The sequence below is a fragment of the Barbus barbus genome (genome assembly GCF_936440315.1).
Source record: "Barbus barbus genome assembly, chromosome: 37".
Taxonomy (NCBI): domain Eukaryota; kingdom Metazoa; phylum Chordata; class Actinopteri; order Cypriniformes; family Cyprinidae; genus Barbus; species Barbus barbus.
The window spans coordinates 12,394,115-12,407,450 of record NC_136715.1 but is presented as its reverse complement, the minus strand read 5'-3'; the positions used below and the strand labels follow the sequence as shown (position 1 = coordinate 12,407,450).

Sequence of the window (13,336 nt, the reverse complement as noted above, 5' to 3'; positions counted from 1 at the left end):
TAGGTTTGTACATTATCTGGTGCTAGGCATTATTACTATTTCCCAAGTTAGAAAATTATATTTTTTAACATTTTCTATTTTGATCTGATTTAGATAAGCTGTAGTAAAAAGGCAGAGATTGTAATACATAATCTTTTTTTTTTTTCTTTTTACATTTAAATCAAGCTGCCTGTCTGTTTAATGAAGATGCAATGAGACACCTTTTAATGTACATCTTGCAGCAAAATCTCATTCAGTAGATCATTCTCACGCCTTTCATCTTGAAACAATATAGAAACAATATAGAGATTTTTAGACCAGCATTACGAGTCAAAAATGTTAAATGTGAAATCTATTTTGGAAAGAATGACAGATTGGAGACAACTGAACAAAGAGTAAATTTGATTTTATGTTTGTTAAATTCTGTACATCAGAGGAAATGTTTGTAATAAATTTAGAAATGCAAGGAAAAGTTCTATGAAAAGTAAAATATGTAAGTAAAAATGACAAGTAACATATTACAGTTGTTTTGCAATTCAAACATAGGAAACATACATAAAATTATGTTAAATTAAAAAACAATCTTGCTGTCACAAAAGAGGTATGCACCATGTATATTAATGAATTCTAGCACCATGTATATTAATGAATTAATAAATTTGATCTAACATCAAAGTGTGACTGCATTTTTAACAAACATGAGAAACATGGGCCTCATTTATAAAATGTTGTGCAGAAACCATCCCAAATTTGATCTTACGATCATATCTCGAATATGCATACGTTCGATTCATAGAGTGAACATACGAACAGAAAACGCATGCATCTCTTTCAGATGTGAAATCTATGACTCGCAAATGATCTTGAACTTGCATGCAATTGAATGATTTCAGCTCTCTGCCTTGTAAACGAATCCTAATTAACATATAAAATATCACCAATCATCATCATTTAGAACAGCGACCTGCAAGAACAGCTTACATTTTAAAAAACCTGCAATACTCCGACAATAAATAAAACAATAAAAAAATAAAAAAATAACTTTTCCACGTCAAAGACGTCTTTATAAATATGAGCGCTGACGTGGATTTAAGCATAAGCACACTCTAAGATCAAATCTGAGCAAATGTGTTTAGTTTTCAATTCTGAATTGCAGCTTCCAAATGCAAAAGTCCAAATGTAACATTCCAGGCTCCTTATAGAAAAATTATGAATTATGAGTCCAGATGGCATGAGTTGACGAGTAAGATTTAATCAAGATAATACTTGTGCAAAATACAAATATGTATTTATGTAATTGCTTTTCTTCCTGGAGCATCTGTCCATACCCGTAATTGCAGTGTGGAATTTTGTTATTTATGTTTCTTCTTAGGTTTCACATGCATGTTTTTTTCTACAATGTTGAAGAATCTAAAAAAAAAAAAAAAAAAAAGATTAAAACCCCAAATTAACATCAGTGAGATCTCTTGTAAGCTCAAATAAAAAGTGTTTTTTGTTTTACTCAACCAGCATTAAAAAAGAGCATTAATTTAACAATCATTTAGAAGGCACTTTTCTGCACCTTACGACTTACCTCTGAAAAACAGTGGCGAATGGCAGCGAATCTCACACATTTTCTGCTCAAACAGAGCATTCATGTCCCTCTGCAGTGTGCCCATTGTCTGCTGCTGGTTGTCAGGGAAACGAGATGGCAGAGTACTGAGGTCAAGGCTGTCCAAACTACTTAGGCTGCTTGATTCGCTCTCAGCGAGGTTGTGATTATTATAAACAGAGTTTTTTGGTGCAGAGTAACTGCACTGAGGGACAGGGTGCTGGTTGAGGAAATCTTTCCTAACGTGATGGGGTGTGTTTGGTGGCGAGGGCGGACGGCGTCTTGGGACGCTTTGTGATCTACGCCCTTTAAATGGTGAATCTTTGGAAGACGGTGTGTCTGGGTCATTCATGCGTCTGCTCAGCGCAGGGGTTGCAGGGATTGACAACGGCTGCCACTGAGGGTTAAGCCTACCATCTAAAGAACGTCCAAATTTATTCCTGAGCAACACAGTTCTGGTGTTTAACGTTCCACTGGAAGGATCTAGTACTCCATCAGGTATTGGGTGGAAATTTAAGGGTTCACACTCTTGTGTAGGTTCGGATTGAATTTTCTGACTCTCTTGAGGTTCGTACATCTCAGGTTCCTCTTCTGAATCCTCAGATTTAACACCTGAGATTTGCATTGACAAGGACTGATTATTCAGTGTAGAAGTGGGAACCTTTATCTTAGTAATCGCTAAGTTTGTAGACTCACACTCCTGTTTATTTAGTTTTGAAACAGTCAGCTCTTTGTTTTCCTCAAGGTGTGATTGAATCACAGAAGTCTGAATGTTCAAATCTGAACTATCTTTTGAATCGAATGCTAAGTTGGTGTAGTCCATAGCCACTCCTGCTGCACCAGAGCATGTGATGGAGGACAAGCGGCTCCGTGCCTCGTGAGATCCTTCCGGCTCCTGAAAACAGACCTTATGGGCCCTTCTCAGGGGTTCACTTTGAGCTCCTCTGAGCAAAGATGCAGACTGTGAGGTGCTCCTGCTGTCCTTTGAGGTCACGTCATCACTGTAACGTCTGTTTAGAAAGTCTTCTTTGGTGTAGCAGTCAGCTGAGCCCTTCACCACTTTAGCTTGGCTCTTTCCAGCTCTTTTCCGTAGGAAGTTCGGGCCAAAGGATGTCCTTGCGCCATCTTCAGAGGTCTGCATAAGGTTTTTCTGGATTAGCTGCTTTACCGCATTGCTTGATTTGACCTGGTTATCAATATATCAGCAAAACAATTTTATGTTAAAATGGTGATTAACAGACAAGTTCACTTCCAGAATGAAAATGTCCTGCTAATTTTCCTGATTTTTTTTTCCATATAGTGGACTTCAATGGGAGCCAATGGGTTGAAGGACCTAATTGCAGTTTCAATGCAGCTGCAAAGGGCTCTACACGATCCCAGTTGAGGAATAAGGTCTTGTCTAGTGAAACAATTGGTCATTTTCTAAGAAAAAATTGTATACTTTTAAACTACAAATGCTGGTCTTGCACTAGCTTGACCTCATGCATTATGGAATACAGTAGGAGGAAGTACTGACCCAGTGTTTACAAAGCGAACGTAAATAAAGTCAAACGCCATTTACCAAAAAAAAAAGTAAAGAGATGTCAGACTATTTTGAAGTTGGAGAAGGAAATGAGATTTCGCCCTGCCCTACCTTTTTGAACCGAAGTAAACAGATGAATAACTAACCGAGAGTGACTTTTCCAACGTGATTGCGCAATGCCTGAAGATGTGCATGTGCATCGCGGCGCTAGTGCAAGATGAGCATTTGTGGTTAAAAAGTATATACATTTTTATTTTTTAAGAAAATAACCAATCATTTAGCTTGATAAGACCCTTATTCCTAAACTGGGATTGTGTAGAGCTCTTTGAAGCGGCATTAAAACTGCAATTTGCAACCCGTTGAAGTCCATATGGAGAAAAATGGAATGTTTTCCTCAAAAACCTACATTTCTTTGCGAATGAAGAAACACATGAACATCTTGGATGAAAGGGGGGTGAGTAAATGATGAGGAAATTTTAATTTTGGAAGTGAACTTCTCCTTCAACAGCAGTCAAAAATTCAGTAGCTACATTTATGCAAAAGAGAAAAGAAATTCAATAAAAAATTACCTTTCCTGTGATGTCATTAATGCCAACATGCACAAAGATAGATGCTTCTTCCATACCTTCTAAATAAACATGTCGATAGCCTGTGGAACAAGGGAATAATACAATTCAGGCTGAATGAATTATTGACAAAAATGTAAATATATACAGCATTCTCTGTCCAATAATGTCAATGACTGGCATGTAATTTACCTGGCATCATGCTTTTAAATGCTATGGTTCTCTGTCCAATGAAGTCTCGTCCAATTGGATCATGGTCCCAAAACATAAAGCGTACAAAGGCAATCTGAGGCATGTGCAAAGTAAACACAAGGGTCTCCTCCCACATGGGGTTAAAACCTGTTACATGGGCAAAACATGGGAAACGGTTTACATTTAGCTCACCTATACCAATCATTTTTTTTGTGTGTAAGCTATAATTATATATATATGCCAAGTTCTGTTTGCACAATTCAGCTTTGTACTTACCGTTGTCATCTACTACTCTTGTCTGCTGTTTATTGCAATCGATAGGCAATCCAATAATCTCCACTTCCACAAAGGGATCTATGATCTGGACAACAAACATTCAATCTCAGACAGCTTGTAACATTTTATCACTTACTTTAATTTCAGTATGAGGGATCTCACCTCTCCTCTGTCTCCTAACATGGAGTCTTTTGGCTTCGGTAGCTGCTGGCCACTAATTATCTTGAGCACTAGCTGAGATTTCCTGTGTCCTGGCAAAGGGTCTTCCAGCATAGGATTAAAGGCACCTGAGGACAATCATTATGTGTGGTGAAAAGTGCCTTTCAAAGAAAATAATACATTTAATGCATCAAAGAAATGTCTTTTTTTGTCTGCACTCTAGAGGCACCAACCTACCTTTACACAAGCATTTTGGCTTCAGTACATAGCCGCAGTTTCCATTCGCTGCAAATTTAGCTCTGTTCAGCTGTAGCATACGGCCTTCTGTTTGATAGTTGAGAGCAACTGGAAAGATGAAACAACATTTCAAACAAATGCATGGTGCAAATGTGATACATAAAAAAAAGAGAGAACCATTTGCCAGCAAGGATCCATTGCTGTTCAAATCAAAGTCGTTGCCGTTTCATCATTAATGAAAAACAACAGGCTTTGAAGATAATTAGAAAGGAAATTATTCATAATAAATTGAACAAAAAAGCTAATTCATACCTAAATGACATCCTGCATTCCAAAAAGGCTGAGGATTGAAGTTGCTAGAATCAACGCGGTAGTTGGAAGGGTAGACTCGTAAGAGCTGTCGTTGATTCAAGCGAACTAACTGGGCAGGCTTTAGCTGCAGAATCTGGTTAGTTAGGCTTTCGTTTAAGGAGGACACTTGCCAGCTGCACATGTATGCTGCAACACACATACAGTTTATTTAGACATACATCAAGAACACTTTAACAGTTTGTGCTCATTTAGTGACTATTATTGAGGTTGCAACTGTATTTACATTTGTCTTACCTTGAGTTTCTATATCGTGAACTCGCACTGACTTTGTGTATTTGACTAGATCAGAAAGGGCACGAGAAAGTCTCATTGTTTTCCTTCGTCTGCAAAGACATTTGCACAAAACACCAACTATTATTAAACTGGACAGATTTAGATTAGATCAGACCAGGCATTGTATCACACACTGTAAAAATATTTGTAAGAATGGTACAATACAAAAGTGAAAAATGATGTTTAATAAGACAATTAATTTTACTGTACAAGTTATGTTTTTAGTAGAGCTGTCAAATGATTAATCGCAATGAATTGCATACAAAATAAAAGTTTTGGTTTACATAATGTATGTATGTGTACTGTGTATATTTATTATGTATATATAAATACACACACACACACGCATGAATATATATTTCAGAAAAATATGTTTTTTTATATATTAAATATATTTATTTATGATATCAATTATATGAATATAAATATAAACATTTTATAAATATTTTCAAAATATGTACTGGATGTGTATGTATTTATAATATATACATATTAAATATACACAGAACACACACATGTATTATTCAAACAAAAACTTTTATTTTGTATGCGATTAATCGTGATTAATCATTTGACAGCACTAGTTTTTAGTTATTAGTACTATCATCACAGTTATTTTATTATAATTGAGATATTATAATTATAGTGTTTTATTTTTATATTTTCTGTTTTCAGTTTCATTTTAGTTCAAGTTAGTGTGTTTTTGTCATTTTTATTGTTTTTGTTTTTGTTAATATGTTGAAATACATAGAAGTCTCTATCATTGATGCATCACATTTCATTTGATTGAAATAGTTTCTCATTTTAGTTTTGTACACGGGGGAGTTATGCTATGTTTTAGGTTTTTTCATTAACATTTATTGAATTGTTAAAATATAGTCATGAATATATAGCTGAATATGTAGCTGCTTTTTTTTGTTTTTGTTTTGTACAATTCACAGCAAATTCAACAACAAACTGTATCTCCTGAAATTCTCACCTGCCATAGTTGATGACCTGTTTATCATTACTGCCTGGAATTTCCTGCTCATTATCAGAGTCACTCAGGACGGGCCTCTTTTTTAACTTTACCCGCTTTTTCTTCTGAAACACAGATTATGGAACATTATAACACTAGTATAATGCTGTTTTTGTGAGATTGCTTTTTCCTAAATTACTGGAAATGATATACGCCTAGTGGAAAGTCCTTGGAGACCTTGCGCCTGAAGCTGTCCATGAACAACCTCCGTGAGCGTTTCTTTGATTCGTCGCCCGTCTCTGGTGCTCCTTCAGTGGTCTGTAATCCAGAACACAGCAGTTTTTAGTTGAGTACTCCAGAGGGGGAATAACCCAATTATTCTAATGTAGAAAAAAGGAAAAAGCATCTCACATCTCCATTAATATTCTTCTCTTCCTCCTCATCCTCTTCACCGCTGTCTTCATCAGACACATCTCCTTCCTCTGCATCAGCATCAATGTTTGCTGGCAGCTTCTTTCCCTGGAAAGCACCGCAATGTCAGGTTATTCCATCATTTAGTACCAAAAAAATGCTACTTCCAACAAGTACAATATATTACCTCACCTTGACAAGCACTTTCCCTTTTAAAAGCTCTGGAGATGGCAGACGTCTGGACTCATTCACATTTATATTTGACAGGTCCAGCTTGTCCTGTAGCACTTCCATGAGATGCTGAGCCATTTTCTTCTGCTGAGGCACAGTGCAGTGGTTCTCTATAGAAAGGATCACTGGATATCTGATAGTGGAAGAAATAGTTAATATCATATTATATTATATAAATTTTTTAATTTCATATATATATATTTACTATTACCATTATTATTATTATTAGTCATTATTTTTCTTTTATTTATTATTCATTTCTATAATCTTAGAAAATAATTTAAAATATCACTTACTGAGTTTTGGCAAATGCATATTTATTGATTGTCTCAACAACATCTTTAAACAGGATTTTTGAGGTAAGTGTGTATCCATGATGCACAATCGGTTCCCCATCAGGACCATCCCAGCAGTCAACTGGAGAGGCAGAGAAATTTGAAGTCATGATAACGATTTCTGCGTCATTTGAAGGGTAGCATAGACTGTAAACACCCCATTAAAATGTGTTTTACTTTGACCAGTACTTTATCCAAAAAGACATTCACTTTGATCTACAGCATGTTGACAACAAGCTTTTAGGTTGAGAGAAGTATATTCTTACCTTCCACACAGCGACAGCCTGCCTGAAGCACATACGCATACATATCAACCCGAGACTGAGACAGCAGCTGATCTCCAGTCAGGTAAGTGTTGTGAGACGATGCGATATAATAATTCGTCAGTGGTTGTGTCATGTCCTGATTTACTTGATAGTGTTCTGGGTTGAAGACGTCCCCTGCAGGACTACGCATGTAGTTGGTGAAACCTTAGAAAGCAAGATAAATGCTGTAAACATCTGATGATACAAAAGATGAAGCAAAGAAATAGTCTCTCACCATCAATACCCAGCACCATACGTGTTTGGTTTTCACAACATGGCTCAAACTGGTTGATGATCATCTTGCAGTAGTCTTTGGTCACATTTACCATCTAGGAAAAGAGAACATTTACCAATTACAAATAAGACGGTTCATGTCCATCAAAAGAGCAGCTTATTGAAAAAATAAATAACTTTGTGAAGATGTGCTAAATGAATCACACCAGCCTTTTGCTCATTTTCCAAGAAGCGCTGGAGGTCGTTCAGGTCCATGTGCTCTTTGTGGTTGCTGTAGGTGATCATTAGTAAGTAAAGATCTCGGCGTGTTGAGATCAGCTTGTAAAAGGTACAGAATTCCTCAAATGTCAACGACCCCTGGTTTTCATCAGTGTCAGCCTCCTGTGAATGCACAGGGTTTTCTTTGAAATGAAAATATGTGTAAAACATAATCTTACAAAATACAAATATGTAATATAGCCAGCCATGTAATACAATGTGCATGTTTTTGGCCATTGTTTAAAAGACAAACATTAATTGTCATTGGTTTTGGTGGATACTGCAGGCAATTACACAATTACATTTATTTTATTTGAATTCAAGTCTAAATTAGAAAGAGATATTTTAGACAGCACTATTTGTACTTTTAGTGAAAGTAGTGGTTGCAGTATAAATATATGTCTCCATAAAGGATTAGAGGCTCTAGAGTTAAGACCTCAACCAGTTTCAGACAACGCCATCTGTTCAAAGCAAACCATATGTTACTCACTGAGCGTACGTATCTGCATCTTTGCTAATAGCACGGTGGAAGTGTTTTAAACCAATATAATGTGGCAATGATGATATTTAAAGGAAACTTTTACGCCAACTATGCAGAAATAGTAGAATTAGACTTGTGAAAAACACTAGCTAGGAGAATTTGATATGCTCATCAAACTAGCTTGGTTTTTTGCAGACAGTGGAACTGAACTTACATATATAGGCCCACATTACTGTTCGAAAGTTTGGGGTCAGTAATATTTAATAATAATAATACTTTATTTAGCAAAGATGCATTACATTGATGAAAAGTGACAGTAAAGACATTTATAATGTAACAAACGATTTCTATTTCAAATACATGCTGTTCTTTTGAACTTTCTATTCAAAGAATCATGATACAATGAAAAAAAATGTATCATGGTGCCCCACCAAAAACTTTAGGCAGCACAACTGTTTTCAACATTGATAATAATAAGAAAGTTAATAAAATGATCATGTGACACTGAAGACTGGAGTAATGGCTGCTGTAAATTCAGCTTTGTCATCACAGAAAGACATTAGAATTTAAAATATATTCAAATAGAAAAGTTATTTTAAATTGTAATAATATTTAACAATATTACTGTTTTTCTGTATTTTTGATCAAACAAATGCAGCCTTGATGAGCACAACAGATAAAAACACTTAAACAAACAAACAAACAAAAAACTACATCCCCAAACTTTTTACTAGTAGTGTATTCTGTGACAAAAACTTTTTTTTAATTCACTCGGAAAACAGAGTGAAGCTACACACTTTATTAATCCAGCTCCGATTATAGTACTGAAAAATGTCATTTAATTGTAGTTGGCGACTCCCTAAAATAATACAATAATACAATGTGGTATGTATTTTTGATTATGAACTTTTTTCTCCTTTAAATTTGGATCAGACCTCTGCACATACAACCCACGTTGACAAGATATAATGTACCTTGAACATTTCTCTGACTTTCTGCTTTGGAAGGTTCACATTGAGCTTGTGGAGCAACTGTAAAACCTCTCCAATGCTTAGATTCCCATCTCCATTTTTGTCTGCTTCTGTAAAGGTCTGTCTCAACCATTTGCAACAAGATGTAAGGAAACATCCACTCTCACATAGAATACATAACCATTTGCACAAACTGAAGCAGGCCACATGGGGTGGGGGGCTATGTATGGAAGCTTGTTTCCGCCACTGAATAAAAAATAAAAAAGGTAATTTCTCACAATTCTGATTTTCTCAGAATTGCAAGCTTATATCTCACAATTCTGAGAAAAAAAAATCTGAATTGCGAGTTTTTATCTCGCAATTGTGACTTTATAAATCGTAATTCTGACTTTATAACTTGCAATTGCGAGTTTATAGGCCTATCTCAGAATTGTGAGATAAAAAGTCGCAATAACCGTTTTTCTTTTTTAAATTCAGTGGCAGAAACAGGCTTCCATAGCTATGGGTGGATTCAGAACATAAGTGGACACAATTAAAAGGATATTGATCTCGTGTCCGTTGCCTTTTTGCCAGACTATCCTCGTCACTGATGCCTGCCAGCAGGTATTTAAGGCCAGTAATCCAGGTCCGTGCCTCTTCTCCATTCGTGGACACCAAATCAAGAGATTCCACATGGTCTCCATGGTAAATACTGAAGCAGCAGTTTGGATCAAAGTTATTGTTGGCAAATCGCCTGAAGACTTCAGTTCTCATCCCCTCACAGACCTCATGGATGGAGTCTATGGTGACTGAATAAAACAAGAACAAGAATAAATAGTACAGTGCTCTTGTTTGATATTTTTTTCCAGCGGTTATCTATAAAATTATCAGTCTATAATTTACTTGAACAGTGAAAGACAGAATAACAACAACAACAACAGAAATCCAGAAAAAGCGCATTTCAAAAAAGTTATAAATTGATCTGCATTTTAATGAGTGAAATAAGTATATGATCCCCTATCAATCAGCAAGATTTCTGGCTCCCAGGTGTCTTTTATACACGTAAAGAGCTGAGATAAGGAGCACTCTCTTAAAGGGAGATTATAGACCTACACAAGGTTGGAGTGGGCTACAAGACCATCGCCAAGCAGCTTGGTGAGAAGCTGACAACAGATGGTGGGATTATTCGCAAATGGAAGAAATACAAAATAACTGTCAATCTCCCTCGGTCTGGGGCTCCATGCAAGATCTCACCTCGTGGAGTTTCAGTGATCATGAGAACGGTGAGGAATCAGCCCAGAACTAGACGGGAGGATCTTGTCAATGATCTCAAGGCAGCTGGGACCATAGTCACCAAGAAAACAACTGGTAACTCACTACGCTGTGAAGGACTGAAATCCTGCAGCGCCTGCAAGGTCCCCCTGCTCAAGAAAGCACATGTACAGGCCCGTCTTGTGAAAGGTTCGAGTTGCCAAACATCAGCCTCGAAACCTTAATGACTTGGAGAGGATCTGCAAAGAGGAGTGAGACAAAATCCCTCCTGAGATGTGTGCAGACCTGGTGGCCAACTACAAGAAACGTCTGAACTCCGTGATTGCCAACAAGGGTTTTGCCACCAAGTACTAAGTCATGTTTTGCGAAGGGGTCAAATACTTTTTTCACTCATTAAAATGCGAATGACAAATGAACCAGAGGTAATATGAGCCATGATTTTCACCATCTGTTCCTTGACTCATTGTTTGATTGTAAGACATCAGTTTCTAGCAAAGGCAATGCTAAGGGTTGATTCTTTCATTATCTCCTCTTTCAAAACGAGATACATGAACAGCAAATTGCGCATGTCATGTGATTTAATGGCGTGTTGAAAACAACAAGCACGTGTTGGTGTGTCTCAGCAGAACAAGCAGGTTTCTGTGTGACTCACTTTTAGCTCTTTCATGTTTTCTGGAGGGCCTCCAGCGGATGCAGGACTTGTGCTCATCTAGATAGAAGAGGCGCACCAGAGCCTTGGATTTTCCTCTCAGTTTAATCATTTGAGATCCGGCCTGCATGCTGCAAATGCATCTCTCCACTGCAAAAGCAAATGAGAACTTTTATTATTACTATTTGGCAGCTCATGTGATAAACAACCTACTATTATAACTTTCCAGGACATTTCCTGGCTGGGGTTTCTAAATAAACGTCCAGGGTTGGCTTTGTTTTACAACTGACGTGCTTTCTACAGTTCACACACATTATATGTACAGTACACGTATTTGTACTGCTTTGACCGTTCTATGTAGATCCAACCTTCTCTCCCACCCCGATTGGTCATTTATGTACAATGCGTATCGGTCAAACTACTTTTCAGACATTACACGCAAGTATTAAAACAATAGGAAAAACAAACCAACATGTTTAGAAATCCCATCCTGGACAAAAGCGGTATTAAGGGCACCCTACTCGCCTTACATATTTTTAATAAAATTAATTCCTTTAGTTATCAACGTTTTTATTGAGTGCACCTTTAAGAAAATCCTTTGAATGTCAGAGTTTAATTGTTCAAGCAGATGTATCAAGTACCTTCTCAATCAGATTACACAGCTGCGTCATGCACGCACAGGTTCATAAGGCTGTTTTCTGTCTGCTGGCATGCATCATGGAAACAGTACTAAAATGATGCAAACTCGTACAGCAACGTAATGAGATGTTCTCATCAAAATAATTTGGTGGTATTTTTATGGAAAAGAAAAAAAAATCCAAAAGAAAACACTTCCACTTCTATTTTAAGGTGGTGGCGTTTGAATTAGGCCTAGGCTACCCATATATTATTATAACGACTTTTCTTCTCCTACTTTCTGTGTATATATCAGAATAACATGGTAATGGACCAGGAGTCACTAAAGGTTACTTTTAGCAGTCAAGTCAGGGTATGTTTTCAAAAAAGTTGCTTTGGAGGAGCGGATCAAGGACAGAGGGGTCATGTGACACAGCTAGTCAGTCTAATCTCTGCGGATTGTTTGTGTCCATATGCTGCCGTGAGAGGCATATGGACACTGTCTTATTATTAAAACTCTCAAATTATTTTAAGTGCACTTAAATAAAAGTGCGTAACATACAAAATGACTCTAAATATAAAACTGAATAAAGTATGAAACAATAACATTTTAGAACTGCTGAAAAGTTGCTGAATTACACCCAGCACATTTAGATCATTTAACAATTATAGTGAAAAAAAAAAAAAAAAAGAGTAGTAAAAACATGAGATTTGGTGTCTTAATTCTTACCTATCTGGCCCATTCTCCATTTCGGTGATGCGACAATACTTCCCCCTATCCAGAAGAACTCCTCAGCCAAACGTGATATCGCAGCTTTCTGCCATAGTTTAGGTGAAGTCATTATAGAAGGAGAGGGCGATCTGAAAGGTGAAGGTGACCTCCTCCCAGGACTGGGAGGCCGCCTGGTGAGAGATGGCGAAAACAAGACTGGAGATGATGGTGCCATTCCTGGAGATGTGTTCATTACTGCAGGACTCTTGTATGGTCATAACCTAGACCTCTGGTCATGTCCCTCACCCACCGTATTAGTCCTGTAACTCATAAGGTCAGCTTTCTTCCAAGACGGGGGTTACTGAAATGATGAGCCAACACTTCTCAAGGGGAGAAATCTGCATGTGGACAGATGATTTAATTCCAGTTGGCACCTCTGTTTGACTGATCCTCTTAGTGATTGACCCTCCCTCTTGTCCATTGATAGTGAGTTTTCTTCAAATATTCCAGTGTAGTTTTGTGGACCGACGTGCTGTGGCTGCAAGTTTAGGAGGAACTGGGACTGGATGAGGAGCCACACGTGTCAGCAATCAGTAAATCTCTAATCCAGGATGAGATGAAGGCATTACTCGTACTGCCGATTGCCATGTCTCATTGGTCAACTCGAGGAAAAGGATAGGGGATGATATATCAATATTTTTGTTTGTCTAATGCTACTAAAGTAAAAACATTGCCAGTTAACATGAAAACATGATATT

General features: G+C 37.1%; 1 pseudogene across 1 annotated transcript; it reads right to left on the bottom strand.

The window, feature by feature from the left end:
• Window positions 1-151: 151 nt before the first annotated feature.
• LOC306856644 (1-phosphatidylinositol 4,5-bisphosphate phosphodiesterase eta-2-like) lies at window positions 152-12,708 on the bottom strand (annotated as a pseudogene). Its single transcript has 21 exons — window positions 12,597-12,708; window positions 11,255-11,401; window positions 9,882-10,139; window positions 9,355-9,471; window positions 7,852-8,022; window positions 7,643-7,736; window positions 7,369-7,572; window positions 7,064-7,184; window positions 6,729-6,900; window positions 6,537-6,644; window positions 6,363-6,443; window positions 6,147-6,250; window positions 5,129-5,217; window positions 4,835-5,020; window positions 4,523-4,630; window positions 4,289-4,413; window positions 4,127-4,211; window positions 3,851-3,997; window positions 3,662-3,741; window positions 1,553-2,756; window positions 152-1,389 (listed from the first exon to the last, which is right to left on the bottom strand). The product of its transcript is annotated as a 1-phosphatidylinositol 4,5-bisphosphate phosphodiesterase eta-2-like (transcript).
• Between the last annotated feature and the right edge of the window lie 628 nt (window positions 12,709-13,336).